Below are 25,149 nucleotides of genomic sequence, written 5' to 3' on the forward strand. Positions count from 1 at the left end.
GTGTATTGATGATGTCCAAGCTCCACAGACTTACTTAATTTCTGATTTCTCAAGTATAGAACATACTTAAGATCAGGACAAGCAGCATCTTTCTCAAAAGCACAATGCTACAAATTAGGAAACCTAACTTATAGCTTCAGACTCATGCCTAACAAGCTGGGTGGTTCTATAACCAATGAATGTAGTAATTTAGTGATAAGCCCCCAAACCCCAGTTTCTGGGATAAAAACTCACTATTTGACAAAAATTTCTGGGAAAATTGGAAAATAATGGCAGAAACTAGACAATGACCAACACTTAACTCCCTATACGAAGATGAAGTCAAAATGGATTCGTGACTTAGACATAAGGAGTAGATACTATAAGCAAATTAGAAAAACAAAGAATAGTCTACTTCTCAGATCTGTGAAGAATGAAGGAATTTATGGCCAAAGAAGAACTAGAGTATGTTATGAAATGCAAAATGGACAATTTTGATTTATATTGTTAAAAAGTTTTTGTACAAATAAAACCAATGCAGACAAGATTAGAAGGGAAGCAGAAAACTGGGGGGAAAAATTTATATTCTAAAGTTCTAATAAAGGCTTCATTTCTAAATTACATAGAGAATTATCTCAAATTTATAACAATACAAGCCATTCTCCAATTGATAACTGGTGAAAGGATATGAAGAGACAATTTTCAGATGAAGAAATTAAAACTATTTCTAGAAATATGAAAAATGCTATAAATCATTATTGATCAGAGAAATGCAAATTAAGATAACTCTGAGGTACCACTACATACTTCTCAGACTGGATAAAATGACAGGAAAAGATAATGATAAATGTTGGAGGGGATGTGGGAAAACTGGGACATTAATACATTATTGGTGGAACTGTGAATGGATACAACCATTCTGGAGAGCAATTTGGAACTATGCCCAAAGGGCTATCAAACAGTACATATCTGTTAGGATTCTTACAAGGTGCTAAATGAGTGGAATTGAGGAGACAGTGGTTAAATATAGTTTAGCATTGATTTAATCCTACAACAAATAATGGTTTCCTAGTGATACTATGATTGGGATATATGCAGTGTGGAGTATATAAGGAAGAGCTCTCAGGGACAGGAGGACAAGCTCACTAGAAGCTTTCTGAGGCTGAGACAAATTCATTCCATCTTCCACCTTTGTGCTGGCTGAAGGCTGAAGCTAGCAGAGGCAAAGGACTAGCAGCAGGAGCTCTTGGAACTAAGGAGAGAGATAGGCCTCTAAAAAAGCTAACCAGGTCCAAGGAAGGAGACAAACTTGGAAAGAGACAATAAAGGATTTGGAATTTAACTCCTGGCTGCATTTGGGGTGATTATATTGAACTGAAATGAAGGCTGCCTCCAGAGACCCCAAGGAAACCTGCTCCCAGAGAACATTATATTTTAGAGAAGAATATTACACATACCCTTTGATCTAACAGTGTCTCTACTGAGTCCACATCCCCAAAAGATCATTAAAAAGGAAAGATCATAATAAAGGACCCACATTTGTAAAAATGTTTGCAGTGGCAAGAAATTGGAAATAGTGGATGCCCATCAGTTGGGGAATGGTTGAATTAAGTTATGGTATATGAATGTTAAGGAATATTATTGTTCTATGAGAAATGATCTCCAGGATGGTTTCAGAGAGGGCTAGAGAGACTTACATGAACAGATGCTAAGTGAAGTAAGGAGAACCAAGAGAATGTTGTACACAGCAACAACAAGACTATGCAAATATTCAATTCTGATGGATGTGACACTTTTCAACAGTGATGTGATTCAGGCCAATTACAATAAACCTGTGATGGAGATAGCCATCTGCATTCAGAAAGAGGACTGTGGGAACTTGAGTGTACATCACAACATAGTATTTTCACCCTTTTTATTGTTGTTTGCTTGCTTTTTTCCCTCATTTTTTCCCTTTTTAATCTGATTTTTCTTGTGCAGCATAATAATTGTGGAAATATGTTTAGAAGAATTGCACATATTTAACCTATATTAATTACTTGCTATCTAAGGAAAGTGGGGGAGTGGGGTGGGAAGAATGAGAGGACAAAAATTGGAACACAGGATTTTGCAAGAGTGAATGCTGAAAACTATCTTTGCATATATTTTGAAAATAAAAAGCTATTATTTAAAAAAAAAAAACAATCTGGGTAATTTGGAATATATGACTTAAATGTTCCATGCCTGTTTCCTTAATTGTAAGAAATGGATCTAGTGAAATGAAATTCATTATAATACTTAGACTCAGGAATCCATGATCCCTTCTGTCATAGTCCCTCTATAGATACAAATCACCACCCTTTCATAGATTGATATATGGTCTTCAAATATTCTTCCGTTCAATCATTTTAGTCACGTCTGACTCTTCTCAACATCATTTGGAGTTTTCTTGGCAAAGATACTGAAGAGGTTTGCCATTTCCTTTCTGGCAAAGACACTGACTGGGTTGGTTTGCCATTTATTTCTCTATTTCATTTTACAAATGAAGAACTGAGACAAAGAGGGTTAGGTGACTTGCCCAGCATCACATAGCTAGACACATAGTGTCTGAGGCTGGATTTGAACATGTGAAGGAAAATCTTCCTAATTCCAGGTCTGGCATCCTATCCATGTGCCACCTAGTTGCCCTTCTTCAAATATTTCTGCAGCTGAAACCCAGCTGCCCCCTGGTAATGGGTCTCTCTGGACTTAATTAGGCTGGTCCTACAGACTTGCCACTTGGTCACCAAGTTTCAACCTCCACTGCCAGTCATTGAGGAGTCAGAGTTGATCTCATACCACATTGAGTCACTGAAGAAAAATACCATTCATCAGCAGAGGAGTTTTTGCAGTGCTCTGTCATTCACAAAGGATTTTTCTTACAATAATTCTATGAGGCAGGTAGTAGAAGTAAGATTATGATTATGATTATGATTGTTTTATCTGTAAGAAATTAAGCATCTTACCCACAAAGTGGGATATAAGCAAAGGTAAGAAACTAGAGCTGTCTGTTCCAAATCCAGCATCTTTTAGGAAATACTGTAAATTGCTATTTTTTAATGTACTCTGGAGACTAGTGAAAAGAAGAGCGATCTACTTAAAGAAAGATTTTATAGATGGTAAAGACTATTATAAACATGAATAAATGAATGCAATGAAATTTTGGTTAAGCACTGTTGGTAGAGTTATAAATTTATACAATCATTCCAGGAAGCACTTTGAAATTATACAAATAAAGTAGCTAAAATGCATTTACCCTTCAACCCAGAGATTTCACTGCTATGCAAATACCCAAGAAAGTCATTGACAAAAGTTCAACATATAGCATACTAAAATATTTACAGTAGCACTTTTTATGGTAGCAAAGAATTAGAAACAAAGTAGAAGACCATTGATTGATTAAGGGATAAACATCTTGTGATACATTAATATAATGGAGCACTATAGTGCTGTAAGAAACAAAGATTATGGGAAATGCAGAGAAACCCGGAAAAACTTATGTAAAATAATGAAGAATGAAATAAGTAGAACAATAAAAATGATGGATACATTGACTACAACAGTGTAGGAAAGAATGATTGCTATAAAACAAACAAAAATAGATACTGTGAGATTACAAAGAATGAATTTTTTTTTTTTTATTGATAGAACTCATGCCAGGGTAAATTTTTACAACATGATCCCTTGCATTCACTTCTGTTCCGATTTTTCCCCTCCCTCCCTCCACCCCCTCCCCCAGATGGCAAGCAATCCTTTGCATGTTGAATAGGTTACAGTATATGCTGGATACAATATACATGTGCAGAACCGAACAGTTTTCTTGTTGCACAGGGAGAATTGGATTCAGAAGGTATAAATAATCCGGGAAGAAAAACAAAAATGCAAGCAGTTTATATTCATCTCCCAGTGTTCTTTCACAAAGAATGAATTTGGCTCCAAACAAGAGACTGTTTCCTCATTTATAAACTGGAGGGATTGATATGAATTCTCTTCCTTGTAGATTTAAATCTATGATCCTATAGATATAAACAAGGGAACTTAGAGGAGAATACTGCAAGAAATAAAACAATTAGTCTGTCTTGGACATACTGAATTTGACATAACCAGGTGGTGCTGTCCAACAGTGTGACTAGAATTCAGGAAAGATCTAGGTTGAATATATGGTTTTAGCAGTCATGTGTGTAGAGAGAAGAATTGAGCCATAAGGAAGAGATTAAATCCCCAAGGAAAAGAGTGTTAAAGAGACTATAACAGTCCAGGACAGAGCCATATGGGATACCCAGGCTTTGGCAATGAGAAATGCTATGGCTTCATCAGAGATGGCATATCAGAGGACAAGTAAAAATGTAGACAGATTTTGAGGTATAGAATAGAGAGTGTGCATTAAAGGATCTTAATTTTCTCAGAAAAAAATTAGGAAAGATTCTCTTGAGAAAGACTTAGGGTACTTGAGAAAAGTTTGAAAAGGCTATTAGGAGCATAACAGTCAAACAGAATCATAATAGGTTGCCCTGTAGTCCAGCAATGATTTGTAGTAGTTCCAGCCAATTCACTTTTATGCAATTTTTACTAGAAATATTCATCAACTCATGAGTATAAGTAAAAAAAAAAAAACTGACTCTAGGGGTTAAGAATTGACAATATTTGAATAATATAAGTATGAGAAGGCAAGAAATTCAGAGATGGAAGACTATATAATTAAATGAATAAAATATAAGTTAGATAGTTAAAGGAGAAAATTTAGGTCAGACCAGGGTTGATGGCCTTGGGAGAATAGGAATGAATAGAAAAAAATATAAGATGAAGAAATATGTTTATAAGTTTGCCCTGATCATATTCTACCCTGTAGTAAATATATATATATATATAATATGTGAATGTATATATGTCTATATTTTATGTGTATATATTCTATATATACATATATTCATATGTATTGTGTATATAAAATGAGAGACAGCATGGATTGGTGGAATATAGATCTACCTGCATTCAAATATTATTATTATTATTATTTTTGCTGAGGCAATTGGGGTGAAGTGACTTGCCCAGGGTCACATAGCTAAGAAGTGTTAAGTGTCTGAGGCCAGATTTGAACTCAGTCCTCTTGACTTCAGGGCCAGTGCTTATCCACCACGCCATCTAGCTGCCCCCAAATATTACTGTTAATCCTAACTATTTGATCTTAGGGAAATCATATAACCATTCATGAATCATATAACCATTCTAGTTGTCAAGTTTCTAAGACGATAAATTGCTTTTAGAAAAAGTATTCTACACTTGCTGCCTCTCACTCCATTCTCAATTAAATCCAATCTGCCTTCCATTTCTATTCTTCTATTGAAAAAGATCTCTCCAATGACATTAATGATTTTTGTAATGTCTAGGCTAGATCTCTGGAGGGCCTCAGGATCAGTCAGAGTCAGGATCAGTCAAAGTCCTTGATCTTTAGGAGGAGAAGTGAAGGAGGCAGGCAAATTGCCATGGATTTTAGACTCTGGAGTCTGAAGTCTGAAGTCTTCCGGGCTGAGCATGCTGTGGCAGAAAGACTCTGACTCTCTCCCTTGGCCCTCCAATCCTTCCCCACAATTACCTCACCAAACCACATTTAGCAGGCGTCAATCCTGGGGCCGGTCTGTTCCAGAAACTGAGGCAAAAGAAAGATGATATCACCATATCATCTAAGTATATGTTTATAGAACCATTAGCTCACATTGAGTAGGTACTTAGCCTTAAGTACTCTTCTGTTCTAGATTCAAGCACACCTTTTCAGAGTTCTAACCTTCTACAACTTTGACCTTATTTTTATGTCTTTTCTCTGTTTTTTGCTGGCTCCTCATACTGAATTTCTTACCAGGGATTTTTATGATGTTCAAGTGAAAGAATCCATGAAAAGTATTTTTTAAACCTTAAGGTACTATATAAAGGGTAGTTTTATTATCATTATCACTATTATTATGAACCCAAATTAAGAAGCCTCTTAATAAAGGAGAATGTAAAATTTGGTTTGAAGCTTAACATTTCAAAAAAACAAACAAACAAAAAAAAACCCACTAAGATCATGGCATCTGGTCCTATCACTTTCTGGAAAACTGGGGGGAGCAGTGTCAGATTTTATATTCTTAGATTCAATGAACCCTGGAAAATGCAGCTGCAGCCATGAAATTAAAAAATCTCTTGCATTTTGGAAGGAAAGCTTTGGCAAATCTGGAGAGTGTAACAGAAAGCAGTGATATCACTTTGCTGACAAAAGTCCATATAGTCAAAGTTATGATTTTTCCACTAGTAATATATGACTGTAAGTGGTATTTTTTTTAATAGTTTTTTATTTATAAGATATATGCATAGGTAATTTTTCAGCATTGACAGTTGCAAATCCTTTTGTTCCAACTTTTCCCCTCCTTCCCCCCACTCCTTCCCCTAGATGGCAGGTTGACCAATACATGTTAAATATGTTAAAGTATAAGTTAAATACAATATAGGTATACATGTCCAAACAATTAATTTGCTGTATAAAAAGAGTTGGATTTTGAAATAGAGCCTGTGAAGGAAATCAAAAATGCAGGCAGACAAAAATAGAGGGATTGGAAATTCTATGTAGTGGTTCATATTCATCTCCCAGCATTCTTTCCCTGGGTGTAGCTGGTTCAATTCATTACTGCTCTATTGGAACTGATTTGGTTTATTTTCATTGTTGAAGAGGGCCACGTCCATCAGAATTGATCATCATATAGTATTGTTGTTGAAGTATATAATGATGTTCTGGTGTGAGTGGTATTGTAAAGGTTAAACTCCAAAGAATTGAAATTTTGAAATTGTGGTGCTGGAGAAAAATTTTGAGGGTCTCTAGGACAGCAAAAAGATCAAATCAGTCAATACTGAAAGAAATTAACTTTGACTATTCATTGGAAGGACAAATACTGAAGCTGAATATACTTTGGCCCCATAATAAGACAGGGCATATTGGAAAAGACCTTAATGCTAGGAAAGACTGAAGGCAAAATGAGAAGAGGACAGCAGAGGATGAGATAAATAGATAGTATCCTGGAAACAATGAATAAAAGCTTGGAGAGATTTCCAGAGATAGTAGAGGACCAAAGGGGATATGAAGAATAGGATACAACTGAATGACTGAACAACAAATCTTTATTATTGTTGTTGTTGTTATTGTTATTATGTCAATCACCAGTTTTCCAGCCTGGCAAAGATTTTATTCTCTGAGTCTCCTCCCAAGCTCCAGCTGAGCTCAAACAATGTTTGTGGAGCAATTCAAGATGTGTTATTAAATGTTTAACAACCAGGCTTCCATTTGCATTATTAATATTTTTTAAGGTCTAGACAATCAACAAAACAATGAATCAATTCCTGATCTGTAGTTAGTTATTTTTGGTAATATACATGCTGAAAATTTAACCATCAGTTCAATCGGTTAGAGAGTTGGTGTGCTCCTGAACAGACACTAATTCTAACCCACTTCTCCCTCAAATTCCATGACAGTGAATTCTTGTTCTCCTCTCTAAATACTCCCTAACTTCTTTTGTTGCCTCTTCCCTCCCATTAGAAGTGTGTATATCACAAGGTTCTGTCTTTGGCTCCCTTTTTCTTATTTCTATTCTAATAGAAATATTCTACTTCTATTCTTATTTCTATTCTGATGGCTTCAATTATTACTCTATGCAGATGACTTCCAAATCTACACATTTACCCTTAACTTATCCCCCAAATAAGATCTACATCTTATCATAGATCTCTAGGTGGATATCCCATTAGTATCTGATGCTCCACAAGTCCAAAGCTGTACTCATACTCTTTCTCTTGTAGCCCTAATTCTCTTTCCAACAACTTTCTGTAGGTTATGCCCCCACTATCCTCCCACACAACCAAGTTCATAATCTTGGGAGTTATTTTTGACTCTTCATCCCACCACCCACATGCAATCCGCTGCCAAATCCTATGCTTCTATCTCCTAAACATCGCTTAACATTTGGCTCCTCCTCTGCACTCCTACTGCAGTCATCTTTGACCATCTAGAATATTATAATAACTTCATTACTGATCTGCCTGCCTTCAGTCTTTCCTCTTTCCAATCTGTTCTCCATACAGCTGCTTCACATAATCATTTCCCCTAATAGCACCAATCTGACCAAATCATTTCACTAATAAAAATAAAAAAAAATTAAAAATCTTTAGTGGCTCTATATTACTTCACTAAAAAAAAATAACCTGAACTTCTGATCTTGGAATTCAAGACCAATTATGGTTTAACTCCAATAGTCCCCTCCATCCTTATTACTTTTTATGTATTATGCATTTTGTGAGCAGTTAGGTAATGAATAGAACTTATAGTTAGGTTGTTGCTTCCTGAGTTCAAATCTTGCTTAGATACTTAGTAGTTATGTGACCCTGGGCAAGTCATTTAATCCTGTTTGCTTCAGTTTTCTCATCTGTAAAATGAACTGAAGAAAGAAATGACAAACTAGTCTAGTATTTTTGCCAAGAAAGCCTCAAATAGGATCACAAAGAGTCAAACATGACTAATAATAACTATACACTCTAACCAGATCAGACTACTTTGTCTTTCTTGCTTTCAATGGGCTCCCTTCCCCCATTACCATCTGTTGAAGTTCCTCCCTTTCTTAAGGGCCCTTGTTCATCTCTCTTCCCTTCCTCAGCTGAAATATAATAGGCTCAAAGTATTTATAGCTGGAAGAAACCTTCAAGATCATCAGATTCAACGCTGTACTCTTCCCTACCCCTGTATTTTATTGAAAACAAACAAACCAAAAAAAAAAACAAAACAAAACAAAACAAAACAAAACAAAACAAAAAAAAACAAACAAACAAACAAACAAAAAAAAACCCCTGAGGTCTAGAAAGAGTAAATGACTGAGATTATACAAATAGCAAGACTAGATTGGTACTTATGGCTCTTTCTACTATGCCACAATCTCTCCTTCCTCAAATTCCTCATTGCACTTCACGTGGGTTTACAGTTATATTGTTGTCATTTGTTATATATCTATAGATATATAATAAACTGTATTGTAAATTAAATTATGTTTGTTGAATTGAATTTGAAAGAAAATATCCCCGTATATGTTCTTATGAAATTCTAATCAACTTGATTTGTTTTTTCCATTTTTTGATTTGACCAGATCAGTGGGTCATATTAACCTTGTGTGGCAGTAGCCAATGGCAGACAGAAGGGGACAGGAGTGTGGAGGATGCAAGCAGATGAAGAGAAAGGAGGAGGGAGAAGATATGATGACTGTGGAGAGAATTTCTTAATTTAAAAATTGTACCATATGACAACAGTCAGCGTGGTATTCCAGTAGATAGAATGCTAGGCTTAGAGTCAGGAAGACCCAAATTGACATCTCATCTTAAAGACTTACTAGCTATAGGCTCCTCTGAGTGACTATGGACAAGTCCATGTTCCTCTAGGTGCTCAGGCAAAATTTCCTAGTATATAGTTTCTTAATTATAAATGGAATGTAATCTACTTTGGTAGAAGAGGTCCCCATAGCATATCAGGAATTCTTAGCTTTGAGGAAATCAGATTGTAAAAATAAAAAAAAAATAATCAGAAAACTGAAGAACAATAAAAAGTAGAAATCTTGCTTTCTATAAGACCTGCCCTGAGAACAGACATCCTAAAACTTTTTCAGACCTATTTCAATGAGATAGTCATACACTAAATTTTTTAAATTAGGACTCAGTTTTTCAAGGACACATTGTCTAAGAATGAAATAACATGTTATAGCCTTTCAACCAATAGTACAGGATGGCTAAGTTGCTAACCAAATGACAAATTTTATTTGATTTTTAAAGATATTTTGGTTATGTTTTGAGTTCCAAATTATCTCTCTCCCTTTCAACCCTACATTAGAGAAGACCAATATTTGATATAGGACATATAATATATACTTCCATAGATCAATTCTTTCTCTAAAGGTGGATGGCATTTTCCTTCATAAGTCCTTAATAGTTTATTTGAATGTTAATATTACTCAGAATAGCTTAGTCATTCACAGTTACTCTTTGATGAATATTGCATTTACTTTATACAACATCCTCTTGACTCAGCTCATTTCATTCTGCATTATTTCATGCATTTATCCTTTTTTTTAAAAAAAAAAAGCCAACTTGTTTATTATTTCTTATAACAGCAGTATTCCATCATAATCACATATTACAATTTATTCAGCTAATCTCCAATAAATGATCATCCCTTCAACTTCCAGTTCTTTGCCCTCATTAAGATTTTATCGTATGATTTTCATAGACACTAATAAAATGGCTCCATTTCTCTAATAAAAAACTGGTTCATTGATAATCTCAAGTTCCAGGCCAAAGTCATACATAGCACAAAGGAATTTCATTATCCTGTGGCAAACCTGCATCTTGAAAGATACTGAAAGAATTTTTTCAGTCCTGCTTAATGTTCTTTCTTTTACAGATTGGATCCACACACAACAATGAACACTACTGGGCAATTTAATCATTCTAATAAAAAGGAAGAAACAGACCAGTTTTATAGACTGACATTTCTTTGGTCACAGCTTTTTGATGCCACAGTAGAGAAATAAATGTGGCCTATACACATCATCTTGTAACAAGTCAAAAAAAATCAGTAAAACAGCAGGCTGATCTCACCAAACCCTAGTTAATTAAAAAGAAGTATGAACTCCTAATCTTTGCTCCCTTACTCTGAGACGAGAACACACATACATACACATACACACTACTACCACCATCAAATGGATTAAACTTTTGGGGCAGAATTTGGCAAATTACTAACTCTCTTATTCTGCTTCAATTGCCTTCAGATATCTTCAATTGGACAGCTTGCTGACACCCAGAATCTACAAGTAACAAAAACTGAGGTCATTTTCTTCTCCTCTTCTCTCTTTTATGCCCTTTTTCTCCCTCCTAACCCCTACTTGCAGTAGCATATTACCTAATGGAACCAGTTACATCAGAATCATGGGGATACTAGATGGAGAAACAAACCTGGCTGCCCAGGTCTCCTTGAGTTATAAGATCATAGGATTTCAAATTAAAAGGTCCTCTAGGAATCCTTTAGATTTGTCTCATTTTACAAATTAGGAAACTGAGCTTCCCAAGATCATTCTGGTAGTAAGGAAAAGAGTCCTGATTCCAACTCAGATCCTAAGATTCCAAATCTAGTATACTTTGTATTCCAACATACTATGTATCTAGGAATATTCAGGACAGACCTCAAGACACTGCCTATTCTGTTTTATTCCCAATCACTGCCTCCTCACTGATTCAAGTGTTACTACCAGTGTCAGCGCTGACAGCCACTTGTTGGGCTGTTTCATACTTTTCCTGTAGGTCTGTGCCATGCTTTGGGGGCAGAAATATTAATAAAATGCCTATTCTGTGTGGTTATCATTGAGTTTATTTCTTAGCTTTTGCTCTCACTATGCTGTTAAGAGTATGCTGATTTATAGATCTACCTATCAGAATTTAGGACCATGACCCCACAAAATATAATATAATGAAATTAGTTCCTATAGAAGCACATGTTGGAACACTGCCTCCAAGGTGGTGGTGGTTGTTGTTGTTGTTGTTTTTTACTAAAATTAAGCCAAGTCAATTAAGCGCCTACCAAGTACCAAGAATCAGCTAATCAGGCTGGAGCTATAAAGAAAAAACAAAATCATTTCTGGGTCTCAAGGAGCTCACAGACTAGTGGGGGAGAAAACATGCAAACAAATATGTAAAAATGAGATACATATTAGATAAATTGGGGTTGTTTCAGAAGGAAGGCACTAAGATTAAAGAGGCCTGAGAAAAGCTTCATGTAGAGCAAGGCCTCTTAAATTTTTTCTACTTGCCACACATTTTCAAACAAGAAATATTTACATGACACCAGGTATACAGGTATATAAAATAGGCATCCAAATCAAACATTTATTGATAATAAATCATAATTTCATGACCCCACACTCATTTAGGACACCCCATATGGGGTCATGAATCACAGTTTAAGAAGCTGAATTGTAGAGGATGTGTCTTTATCTGAGGCTTGAAGAACGCCAGAGATGCTAACAGGCAAAGATGAGATGGGAGAGCTTTCTAAGTGAAAGTTGCCCAGTCTAGTGTCAAAAAGAGCAAGGAGGTCAGTGGTCCTATATGGCAGAGTGTGTGCAATGGAATAAGGTGCAAAAAAACCTGGAAAGGTAGGAAGGGTTTAGATTATGAAGAACTTTAAAAGACAGCATATCTTAGCTTGAAAGTAATAGGAAGTAACAGGTGCCTTGAGAGTTTATTGAATGGGGCCTTCACTTTAGGAAGATCATATTAAGCAATTAAGAGGAGGATGGATTAGATGTAAGGGTGGGTAAGTATGCATTTAGACTGCAAAATCATTTGCACAACCACCCTCAGGAATTGATGAACTGAAAGCTAGGTACAACAACCTCCCATTGCTTGAGTTCTATAAGTTGATAATTTTATATGGCCCACATCTGATTCCTTTTCAGCTAATCAGTTTTTGGTTCTCTTGGAATCCAGGCTATGATTCAGTGAGCAAACTTGGCTCCAAGTCTCTGTTTCATCATGCCCAATATGAGACACAGACTGGGAGCCAACCCTGGAAAACTCATCTTGGACCAGTTCCATTCTCATGGCCCTCTGGAATCCTAAATGAAAATGTAGGAATTACTCTGGACAGCTAGTTGACACAGTGGATAAAGTACAGGACCTGGAAACCTGAATTCAAATACAACTTAATATACTTACTAGCTGTGTGATCCTGGGCAAGTTACCTAATCCTGTCTGCCTCAGTTTCCTCATCTATAAAATGAGTTGGAGAAGGAAATAGAAAACAATTCCAGTTTCTTTGCCAAGAAAACCCTAACATGGTCACATAGATTCTGAAACAACTAAACAACAAGCAATAGTTCCTATTGAGGTGCTGGGTACTTTTATTAAGCACTCTGCAAGCCAATAAAGTCTGAACCTCTAATACTATCTTCATAGTTTGTGGCTTATGCAGCATGAACATTGTTTATGGTACATAGGGTTCTGCATATGTTAACTGCTTAGAAAAACTAGAGAGAAAATTCCCACCAGGTCAGCCCTTGATGATAGAGGGAACAGAAAGTATTTAGCTTACTACATTGCCTTAAGTTCAGAGGAATAATTGGAACCACAGATCCTTTTTTATTAATTATTTTTTTAATTGAGGCAATTGGGGCTAAGTGACTTGTGTATGTGTCTGAGGCTGGATTTGAACTCAGATCCTCCTGATTCCAGAACCAGTGCTCTATCCACTATAGCACTTAACTGCTCAGAAACCATAGATTCTTAAAGATATATTAAATAAAAAATATACCCCCTTAGACAAATTACTAATGTTTAGATAACTGATTAAATATACATCATTTGGACAACCCAAAATAAAGTCATGGATCCATTGATCATTCCCTTTTCATATCTGCCTTCCAGCATCCTCACTTTTCTTCAAGTTTGGCACTTGAGCCTCCTTCTAAGCTTCCCTTATTTTTACCCTTGATCCCATTAATACTTATCAACTAATAATGGTAATATAATATAATCAGGTAATAACATAATTATCAGTATGCAATCTGTATCCTCTCAATAGAAACTTGGCTTCTTAAGAGCAGAGACCGTTCTTATTTTTTTCTTTCTATCCCCAGTGGCACCCACATCATAGATGTTTAGTAAATCTTTGACAGATTGAACTGAATTGATAAAATAATAATCTTGTCCCATCACTTTGTTGCTTTTGGTGGGTTTATACCTGCAGAGCCAGTAGCACTCTGTCTTCCTGATGCTTTGTCAGAGTCCTTCCTCTCCTGGTCTCTAATTTGCCCCTCTTATACTTAAGGTTAAGTTATCCATTGCTTGTCATTTCAAGGAACTGATTATAGTAATAGCTGACATGTAATTCATGTTTTAATCTTACAAAGATCTTCATCTCCAAATGCTTTTTGATTGAATGATCAGCACAAGAGCCCAATGAGGTAGAAGATACAAACATTATAATTTCTATTTTATGAATAAGGGAATCAGAGAAATTTAAGAATTTGCCCAAAGTGACATTGCCAATAAGTGGACAACTTAGTCCTTAAACTCAAATCTCTTTGAGTTTAAGTTTGACAACATTATATTCTCCATCATCAACTAATTACTGAAAAGATCTTAACTGAGAAATCCTATGATGTTATCCCTCCTATTTGTATTTTAATAGTGTATTCATCTGTTCATTCAACAAGTATTTTGCCACAAAACAATTTTTTTATTTTTTGTAAATAGCATTTTATTTTTCTAATTACATGTAAAGATAATTTTCAACATTCATTTTTAAATAAGATTTTGAGTTTCAAACTTTTATCCTTCATTCCATTCACCCTTCTCCAAGATGGTAAATAATCTGATATAGATTATACATGTGGAATCATGTTAAACATATTTTCACAACAGTCATGTTGTAAAAGAAGAAACAGAACTAAAGGGGGAAAATGCAAATAGTATGCTTCGATCTGCATTCAAACTCCATTGTTCTTCTTCTGGATGTTTTCAGCATTTTCCATCATGAGTCCCTTGGAATTGTATTGGATCATTTTATTGCTGATTAAGAGCTAAGTGTATCATAGTTGATGATTGTACAATGTTGCTGTTATTGTGAAAAATGTTCTTCTCAAGAAGTATTTTTAAAGCATTTGATACAAGAAGCACTATTCTAGGCCTTGGGTACAAAAAGTTTTTTTTTTTTTTTTTAAACAGTCCTTGTGAAATAGTCCATATGTACAAAAATGTTTATAACAGCTCTTTTTGTAGTGACAAAGAATTGGAAAATTGAGTAGTTGCCCATCAATTAGGGAATGACTGAATAAGTTATGGTAGATTAATGTAATGGAATATCATTGTTTTATAAGAAATAATAAACAGGCTGATTTTAAAAAATCCTGGGAAGACTTATATGAACTGATGCTGAGCGGAACAAACAGAACCAGGAATACATTGTACGCAGCAACAGCAAGATTGTGTGATGATCAACTATAACAGACTTGATTCTTCTCAGCAATTCAGTGATCCAAGGCAATCTCAATAAACTTTGAATGGAAAAAGCCATCTACGGCCAGAGAGAGAATTATGGAAACTAAATGTAAATCAATACAGGTTATGTTTACTTTTTTATTTCTTGTTTTTTTTTCTTCTTATGGTTTTTCATTTTTGTTCTGATTTTTCTCTTTCAACATAATTCATATGGAAATATGTAAAAATGAATGTACATGTATAACCAAAAAATTTTGTTTTACATGTAACTGGAGAAATAAAACTAAACTTTAAAAATTAAAAAGAAACAGTCTTTGCCCTCAAGGAATTTATGTTCTATTGAGGAGAAATTACATATACACATAAAAATAAATCCAAAAACATATGCAAAGTTAATATAAGGTAATTTTAGAGGTAAGGTATCAGCAACTTGGTAGGGGGAGAAGGAGTAGGGAGAATCCCAATCAGGAAAGGCCTTAAGCTGAAGGAACTTATGAATTCTAAGAAGACTAAAAAAGCTAAAAGGCAGAAGCAAGGAAAGACTATATTCCAGGAATTCTGGGAAACCTGTTCAAAGGCAGAAGATGGGAGGATGTTGTAAGAAAGTGAATGTTTAAGGAGAATGCATGAAGGGGTATAACATATAATAAGCCTGGAAAGATAGGCTTGAGTCAGACTGTGTACAGGGTTTAAATGCCAAGTCTGTATTTTATCCTAACGAAAACAGGGAGCTTTTTGCACTTTGAGTACATAGGAGCAATATGGTCAGATAAACACTTCAGGAATATCATTTTTTTTCTTTTATAATAACTTTTTATTGACAGAACTCATGCCAGGGTAATTTTTTACAACATTATCCCTTGCACTCACTTCTGTTCCATTTTTTCCCCTCCCTTCCTCTACCCCCTCCCCTAGATAGCAAGCAGTCCTATATATGTTAAATATGTTGCAGTATACAGGAATATCATTTTGAAGGGAAAGATTATTGCAGTAATCCAAGCAAGAAGAGATAAAGGGCTGATCTAGGGATCACTCTTGTGAGTAAAGAAATGGCAACAGATGTTAATAATGTTGTGAAGGTAAAATCAACAAGATTTGACCTCAGAATATCAGAACAAAGGGATATGGTGGTGGGAGTTGGAGAAGATAACTGAGGTTGCAAGCCTGGGTAAATGAAAAGATGTTGGTGGCCTGGACAGAAATAGGAAAGTTAGGGGAAAGGATAGATTTATGGAAGGATGATGAGTTCTGTTTTGGACATTTTGAGTTTGATACACCAATAGAACATGCCATTAGAAATGTCCAATAGGCATTTAGTGATGTGGGACTGAGGTTTAGGAGAGAGATGGCATTAAATATACAGTTGATCTTAGAGTCTTCATTGAATTCATGATTGAATCCATGGGAGCTGATAAGATCATCAAAAAAGAGGGGAGACAAACATACATACATACACACACACACACATAGAGAAAGAGAGACAGAGAGAAAGAGACAGACAGACAGACAGAGACAGAGAGACAGAGACAGGGAGAGAAAGAGACAGAGAGACAGACAGAGAGAGAGAGAGAGAGAGAGAGAGAGAAAGAGAGAGAGAGAGAGAGAGAGAGAGACAGAGACAGAGACAGAGAGAGACAGACAGACAGACAGAGACAGAGAGACACAGAGAGAGAGAGAGAGACAGAGATAGAGACAGAGAGAGACACATTGACAGAGACAGAGAGAGAGAGAGAGAGACAGAGAGACAGAGACAGAGAGAGACACAGAGACAGAGAGAGAGAGAGAGAGAGTGAGAGAGAGAGAAATCTTTAAGAACCAAAGGGAGGAGTTTCCATTGATGAAACTTCAAAAACTGACAAGAAATGAGGAAAATATCTTTGATAGAAAACCTATCCTTCCTCTCCTCAAATTAGAATGGTTACTCCACTGCTCACACCAGGTCAGCTATAATGGTGGGAATTTTTGAAATGATTGGTTTGTTATATTGTCCACATGACAGAAAATTTAAAGCATCTAACCAGATTTTTAAAAAAAATATATGCGCAATTTCATGTTGTTCTTTCTAATGCTCTCAAATCCAGAATCAGAACTCAGAGAAATACTATAGCCAAAAGTAGTAGCACATACACAAAAGGGATTACCCTTTTGCTAGGGAAGCTCAGCCAGTGGCAGATCCCCATCTTAAAATAAACAAATCAAAAATAAATAAAATTTTAAAGAATGCTAATACTCTATTCATCTATTAGCCTTTAGAGATAAGTGCTAGGAAAGTGGTAAGCTAAGCATCCAAGAATATACCTTTTGTTAAACAACTGAATACATAGCAGGTTTGGGGCCACTAGGTGGTACAGTGCATAGAGAGTTGGTCCTGAGGAGGACCTGAATTCAAATCTAGCCTCAGATGCTTACTATCTATGTGACCCTTTGAAAGTTACTTAACCTTGTTTGCTTTAGTTTCCTGATTTGAAAATGATCTGGAGAAGGAATTGGAAAATCCCTCAAGGACTTTTGCCAAGAAAATCCCAAATAGGGGCCCAAAGAGTCAGGCACAAGTGAAAAATGACTGATCAACAATAAAAACCGATCTAAAGTATGATACTGTCTGAAAGTTGGGAGGTTGTTTAAATTTCCTTTCAGGATCCACATTCAAGATTCTATAATGGAGTCTTAAGTAGACATAACTTGACTTAGTAGATAAAGGGAGAGATATAACCCTTTGTAGTTCAAGTCACCTAACTTTTCAGGGCTTGGGACAAAAGGGAAAAAAAAGTTTCTTAATTACTTTTCCAGTCTAATTATTATATAATTTTTAAAAAGATATTCAGAGATGACAAAAGGGTCAATGTTAAAAGAGTTGTGGAAAGACAGGCTTATTATCAATATGGATTAGTAGAGTTGTGAACTGTATAAAGCATTCTGGAAAGAAATTATGAGCCATGCTAACTAAACCAGTGATCAAAATGTCCATTCCCTTTGAGCCAGAGATCCTACTGCTAAGTATGTAGCCCAAAGAGGTGAGAGAAAGGTCTCAGTAAATTGTAGTACATGAATATAGTGTAATATAACTACATTGTAAAAATTAAGAAATATTAAGAACACAGAGAAACATTAAGACATATTAATAGATATAAAGCGATGTGAGTAGAAAACATATCTAATAACCACCACAATGTAGATGAAAAGAATATCAAAACAATAACCTCAACACAGTCTAATTACAGTGACCAAATTTAGACCTGAAGATAGGATGAAAAATTTATCTCCCTACCTTCATTGGGTTTCCATCTGACTCAATTGATAGATTGATTATGAAACTGCTTTCTTTTTTTCCCCCTTCTTTCTCTTTTATTATTTATTACTAGAGATGGTTCACTGGGTAAGGAAAGGAGAAAAGGATATAGAAAATATCCCAAAAAGTTTTAGTGCAATTTCACACTTTGATAAATAAAAAGACTTTTGGGGGTCATCCTGTATTTAGAAATGAAAATTATGTAAAAACAGGGTTTTAATTGTTGATACTCTATCAAAATATAGTCGAAAAAACAGACGTTTACTAGGTGAAATAATAAAATGCAAATTCATTGTCAACAATATGTTACTTGTTCTGGAGAATAGTGAAACAATGCCTGAGGCAGTGTGGTGTAAGAAGAAGGGTTTTGCCCTATGAATTGGAAAACTTTAGTTCTCACTTTGGCTCTGTCACTTAATTTCTTACCTGACTTCCCTTAATAGACAATCTTTTAGAGTCTCAATTTCTTTCTCTATCAAATTGAATGAGATAATCTCTAAAATCCCTTGAAGCTTTCAGATTCTGTAACCATCAGTGAATAAAAATATTAAAGACGGGCAAGAAGATGAATCTTGCAATTTATCCAATATAAAAGGGGAAAAAATAATAATACTCTGAGGCTGAGAGTAGGTGCTTCATACTACAGAGAATACAAAGTCAACTAATTAAAAGGAGCTCCACTTTTACAAATAGCTAGGAGCTGGCATAATAAATCTCTATGTACTGGACTTCTGAAATAGGCTAAGTTTAAGTAGGGTTGGGCCATTTGGATGGAAAGTCTCCAAACTCCCAATTCCAGGAAGTGGTATTAATGACTCAGTAGGTTAAATCCTGTTGCTTTTAAAAGTATTTAATATGCCATAACGGTAACACTCTCGGGAGATCCTTTTTTTCCCTTTCATCCTGAGATTTGCCTTACTTACAAACTAAGCTTGGAGACTTAAAAAGGACTTCGAAAAAGTCAGGCAGCTAATGAATTTATAAAGCAGTAGGCTTTTATGACAGTACATTTTAAACTTACACAAAGGAAGGACAGAGGCCTAACAGGAGACAAAAGTAAGGCAGAGACTATCAAGAATACTATGCGTGTAGGGGGGGAGGGGGGAGGGCGAATGGGGGAAGGGGAGAAAGTCTTTAAGAAGAAGAGAGGTAAATAACAGTGATGGTTTTGACTAGACATGTCTAAGGTTTTTATTATTATTATTATTATTATAGCTTTTTATATACAAAACATATGCATGGGTAATTTTTCAACACTGACCCTTGCAAACACTTCTGTTCCAACTTTCCCCTTTTTCCCCCTACCCCCTCCCCTAGATGGCAGGTAGTCCCATACATGTTAAATAAGTTAAAGTGTATGTTAAATACAATATGTGAATACATATTTATTTATACAGTTATCTTGTTGCACAGGAAAGTTCAGATTTATAAAAAAGGTAAAAATAACCTGAGGAAAAAAAACTAAAAATGCAAGGAAATAATAACAGAAAGAGTGGAAATGTTATGTTGTGGTCCATATTCATTTCCCAGGGTTCTTTCTCAGGGAGTAGCTGGTTCTGTTCATTACTGATCAATTAAAACTGATTTGGATCCTCTCATTGTAGAAGAGAGCCATGTCCATCAGAATTGATCTTCATATAGTCCTGCTGTTGCCATGTATAATGATCTCTTGGTTCGCTTATATCACTTACCATCAGTTCATGTAAGTCTCTCCAAGTCTCTCTGTATTCATCCTGCTGGTCATTTCTTACAGAACAATAATATTCCATAACATTCATATATCACAATTTACCCAGCCATTCTCCAATTGATGGGCATCCATTCAATTTCCAGTTTCTAGCCACTACGAAAAGGGCTGCCACAAACTAGACATGTTAAGTTTTGCCACCTCTCATCACTCCTTCTAGCTGATGTACATGTTACCTGAATCCTTCATCACCTCCCAATCAAGACAATTAACTCAGGATTATATAAAGAGTATGTAAATTCTGTATCAGGCAGGCCTGACTGCTTTCCCATCTCTGATACCACAGGGAGGGACAGCTCTGGATTAACCACTGAGGCCCCACATGTTCAGTCACAGGTCGAGAAATTTCCCAGCATGAAGTATATAGAAGTTTTAGAAAAGGGTAGGAGGTTACTAGCCAGAGGAAGCAGACAGAACCAGAGCAGAGATAATCTGTTGCAAATGCTCAAAGAGACTTAGGTCAAATCAAAACAAATCCCAGAAATTCTTTGGATAATCACAGAACTAAAAGTGAAAAGAGTAGCCAGCTGATTGGGAAAACTGTGTCTGGGTCCTGTCAGCTATGGGGTTCCCTTAAATGGCAGAGAACTGAAAACCCCTCTTGCTTGAGAGCATGCCTTCACAAACCATGGCAAGTCGTCACTCATGTCCAACTCTGCCAGTCATAGAAACTTGATCAGAAAAAGAATCCTTACAGACTTTGCTTGTACCTCACCCCTAAATGAAAGAAATGTGTTCAATTGTGGAAATTTCCATTTTTATAACAGCATACAACTCTTTAAACATACATCTTTTGCATAAATCAAAGCTCTCTGTTGATGAATCACAGAACTTAAGAAGATTCTTCAGGCAGCTTCTGAGCTGTAGGCCAATGAGGAGTTATTATTCCCACTTAGAGGTAATGAAGTTTTTTCCTTTCTGTGGTGTTTAGCAATTTACAATGTTACTTTCATCATAACTATTTGAGGGACATGGTGCAAGTATCACAGAATCATAGAATGTGAGAGTTAGAAAGAGCCCCAGTGGCCAACTAGTCCAATTCATATACAAAAGCATAAGCTTGGCAGTGGAAAAATGTGGCCAGCCCATTAGAGTTGTGCTCTCTGTAACAGAGTTGGAACGCTTGGCAGTTCAGCTTAAGAAAGGACCTCAGTATCTGATATCTTATCTTGCCAGGCGATCTTCAGAATCTTCCTGAGACAATTCAAATGGAAGGGATGCAGTTTCTGGTATGGCGCTGGTACGCTGTCGAGGTTCCACAGGCATCCAACAATGAGGTCGACACAACAATTCTACAGACCTTCAGTTTGGTAGAAGTCTAATACCTCTTCTTCCAGTTACAGAACTGTGATTCTCTGATCCTTCAAAGAACCTACCCAAAGCCATTCAACTAGTTAGGGGTGAAGGAGATATAAGAATCATCAAAGGTTCTGTCTGTTAAGTGAAATAAAAAGAAAATGAACAAGCACTAAAGGGATCAGCAGAGATCATCTCTGTCTCCATCATCTCAAGGTCTCACTGAAGAAATCTGGAGTTGATAGCATGACGTGGGAGATGCTGACAAAGAAATGCCCAGCATGGCGTGCCCTCTTTAAAGAAGATATTCTATAAGCAAAACAAAACTGTAGTGGCTCCAAAGAAACATGAGATGCACAAATTTAGAGACATCTCCACCCCAAATGTTCATATGGATTATTTGTGAGAGAGCATTCCAAGCCTGTATGGGTCTGAAGAGTCAAAGTTAGACACACGGTAACTTGACTCCAACATAATGACATCATTTTGGTCCTCTTCAGGAATGAAAGACAACCACCCAACCTATAAGTTAATCTTAGATTCCCAAAACATCCTACTTTTATGGGACTTTCAGAGACATCTTTCTTTCTTCTTGTTTATATTTGAGCCTTGAACTGCCTGGGTTCTTTCTGTTTGACTTATCAAAAAAATCACAGTCCTTGCACCTGGAATTCCTCAGTTTTCTGCTTTTTGCCACTCCCCTTCTCTTCATGCTGGAGACATATCCTTTTCCCTGACCTTCCTTTGTCTGAAAATAATATAAACCATGTCCTTGTTTTCCCAAATTGAGCTGTTTCAGCATAAGGCTGTCTGCTCCAAATGATCACGTTATACCTGCTAATAAAGATCATTCTTAATTTCATAGGCCTTGTCTCTCTCAGATTTACTTTCCTTTTGAGAAAAAGGGTAACCAAGGTCTCCTTTCCTTTGGGGAAAGAAATCCAGATTCCTTAGGATGTGTGCCTCAATTTACAAGGACAATGTTGGAAAAAAGAGAATGGAGTGAAATGCCAATCCAGAGTGGCCATTTAGGTGGTCTGTGTTTTTTTTTAACAGAAATCTTCAATTTCTCTCTCAGCACTTGGTTTTATACATCTAGAGCCTTAGATTAATTCATAATCATTAAAAGAACAAGTCATTTTTCCATAATAGTCTTGAATTTTAACTATCAATAAGTCAGCCATGCTCTATTTTGTAATTCTCTTGTAATTTTCATACTTTGCCAAATTTCATCCAAGTAGTTTCTAAATTTCAGTCCTCGGTCAAAGGCATCTTTATACATTATGCACATACATGAATATAATGCACAGATGCTTAGGGAACCCAGGATTCTTTAGGATTTAAAAAAAATAGATTATTCTTATAGAATCATAGAATGCCAGAACTACAAGAAATCTTAGAGATCCCTTGGTCTTTTCCTTTCCTTTTCCCTATAGATGAGTAGTCAAGGAGAGTGAGACTTTAGTCCAGCACACTGATAGTGGGGGCAGCACCTTTCTCCCCAGGAGCTGATCCATGGTTTCCCTTCTCTCCCATTCTCTCCCTGTTCACCCAACCATACCGCACAGTGTCTTCCCCAGGGCACAGTCTAATTCATCTTCCATAAGATAACCCTCCATATACTTAAAGACAAATGTCGTGTTGGTTCTGCCACTCCTGGGCTCGATTGTTGTTGAGTTGTGTTTGACTCTTGGTGACTCTACTTGAGGTTTTCTTGGCAAAGATATGGAGGGGTTTTGCCATTTCCTTCTCCAGCTTGTTTTACAGTTGAGGAAACTGAGACAAATAATTATGTGACTTTTCCAGTGTCACACAGTGTTCGAGGACAGATTAACAAAGGATAAATCATTTTTCACATTCTCTCTTCCCCAAACCTGTTTTCTGTTTTTGCCAAAAGCTCACCAGACTAGATAATTGAGGACTACTGACATTAAACTTGGGGTTGATCAAAATGGCCTCTGAGATTCTTTTAAGTTCTAAGATCTGTGCCCCTATCATAACTAAAATAGGTAATTTTTATAAAGTACTTTGTAATAATAAGGCATTATATAAGCGTGTGTTGTTTTTAAGTGAGAGTCATACCTGATTCCTTAGTCATATTTTAGCAAGAGGTTCCAACTACTCTCTAGACAATAATGCTGACATAATGTTACCCTCCCCACTCCCTTTCCACATACTTTTTTTTGGATGGAACCTGAGATTGAAACTCCATATGCCAATGCAAATCAACCCTATTCTTCAATTTATCACCTTAATGGTTTGGAGCAGTAAGAGGTTAATTGACTTGCCCCAAGCCATGCACCTAGTCTAACACATCTTCCCATTTTCATGGCCTGGTCTCTAACTATGCCATGCTGCCTCTCACATAAGAGCCCTGAATACAGCAGGAAAAATGTCTCTTCAATCCAGTAATAATAATGTTGATATTAACAACCACAAGAAGCTGATTGAATTAAATGGAACTGCATTGGACCGGCGAGGGAAGAGGAAAAGAAAAGACCCAAAGATCCACAAAGGAAAGAAGAAAATTAATTCCTGGAGAAGAATAGGTTTAAATTTCTATTCTTTGCCTTTACCTTTCACCTCTCACCCTTTACCCTCTAATTATTATGGTATCTAGTGTCTGTGTTTGCAAATGGTCAATGGTTAGTCCCTAAAAACTTAGAAACTGACTTCCAGCTACGTCAATCACCATCACCAGAGAGAGGAGTTTAGAAAAAAATAACTTTCTCAAAAATTCATAGAAGTTTAGAACTGGAAGAGATCTTAGATATTCCAACCCTTTCATTTAATAAGTGAGGAATCTACAGCCCGGAGGGGCTAACATCCTCCCAAGGTCACACAAAGTCAGCAAAGTGAGACTAGAATCTGATCTCCCCCAGACACTCATCCTTTCACCAGTAGCACAGGAATCTTTCCAATAAAGAAACTCCTCGAATAATAAAGAACTTAACAAGCAATTCCCTCAAACCCCAAAAAGTTAGCTCCCACCCAGAAAGAAAAACATCAAAAAAAGAGAAAAATAATAGCAGTTAACTCACCCACAAATCATAGCTAGAGGAAAAAGGAACATCTGGGCTCAAAATCTCCCTCAGACATTTACTCTTTGTGGGCCTATTTAAGCCATTTAACCTCCCCAGGACACAGTTGCCTCATTTGTAAAAATAAATAAATAAATAAATAAAAATTTAAAAGAGGTGGGGGGAGGTCTTTGATCCTTTGATTTGCTTCCAACCCTGGCTTTTCTATATACTAATTATGTGGCCTTGGGCAAGTTTTTTCTTTAAATCTCTCTGAGCCTCAGTTTCCTCATCTGTAATGAAGGTGAGGAGGATTTCTGATCTCCCCTCTAGCTCTAGAGCCATATATGATCTTACAACCCCCATTTTTCATCGCCAAAAATACAACAGCAAGAGGATTACCACCATGAAATTATATTGGTGACCATGAGTTGCTCGAACAGCTGACTACTTTTTAAAACAGGTTTATGGCTGACAAGAAATTATGTATAAAATCCCTGAAATTTGCAACTAAAATCTCTACAGATTTTTAAATCACAGAACCCACAATAGATAAGTCAATGTGTTCCTTTAAAAAGCAAAGCAATAATTTTTCCCCCAGAGGCTCAAATTTCACTTCTTGGGTTAAGTCTCGCAGACTTTGGGGGAAGGGAGGAGGGAAGGAGGGGAGAAGAGAGAGCATCCAAGATAATCAAATCCATTTCCTCTTTTATACAGGTAACAAGAGCCCACTGATCACAGTCTTT

General features: G+C 36.2%; 1 protein-coding gene across 2 annotated transcripts in view; it reads right to left on the reverse strand.

Annotated features, from left to right (window-relative positions):
• MYOF (myoferlin) overlaps nucleotides 1-25,149 on the reverse strand; it is a 161,159-nt gene that overhangs the window by 135,693 nt on the left and 317 nt on the right. The gene's annotated exons all lie outside the window — the stretch shown is intronic.

The sequence above is a fragment of the Antechinus flavipes genome, chromosome 2 (assembly GCF_016432865.1).
Source record: "Antechinus flavipes isolate AdamAnt ecotype Samford, QLD, Australia chromosome 2, AdamAnt_v2, whole genome shotgun sequence".
In the NCBI taxonomy this organism is placed as follows: Eukaryota; Metazoa; Chordata; class Mammalia; order Dasyuromorphia; family Dasyuridae; genus Antechinus; species Antechinus flavipes.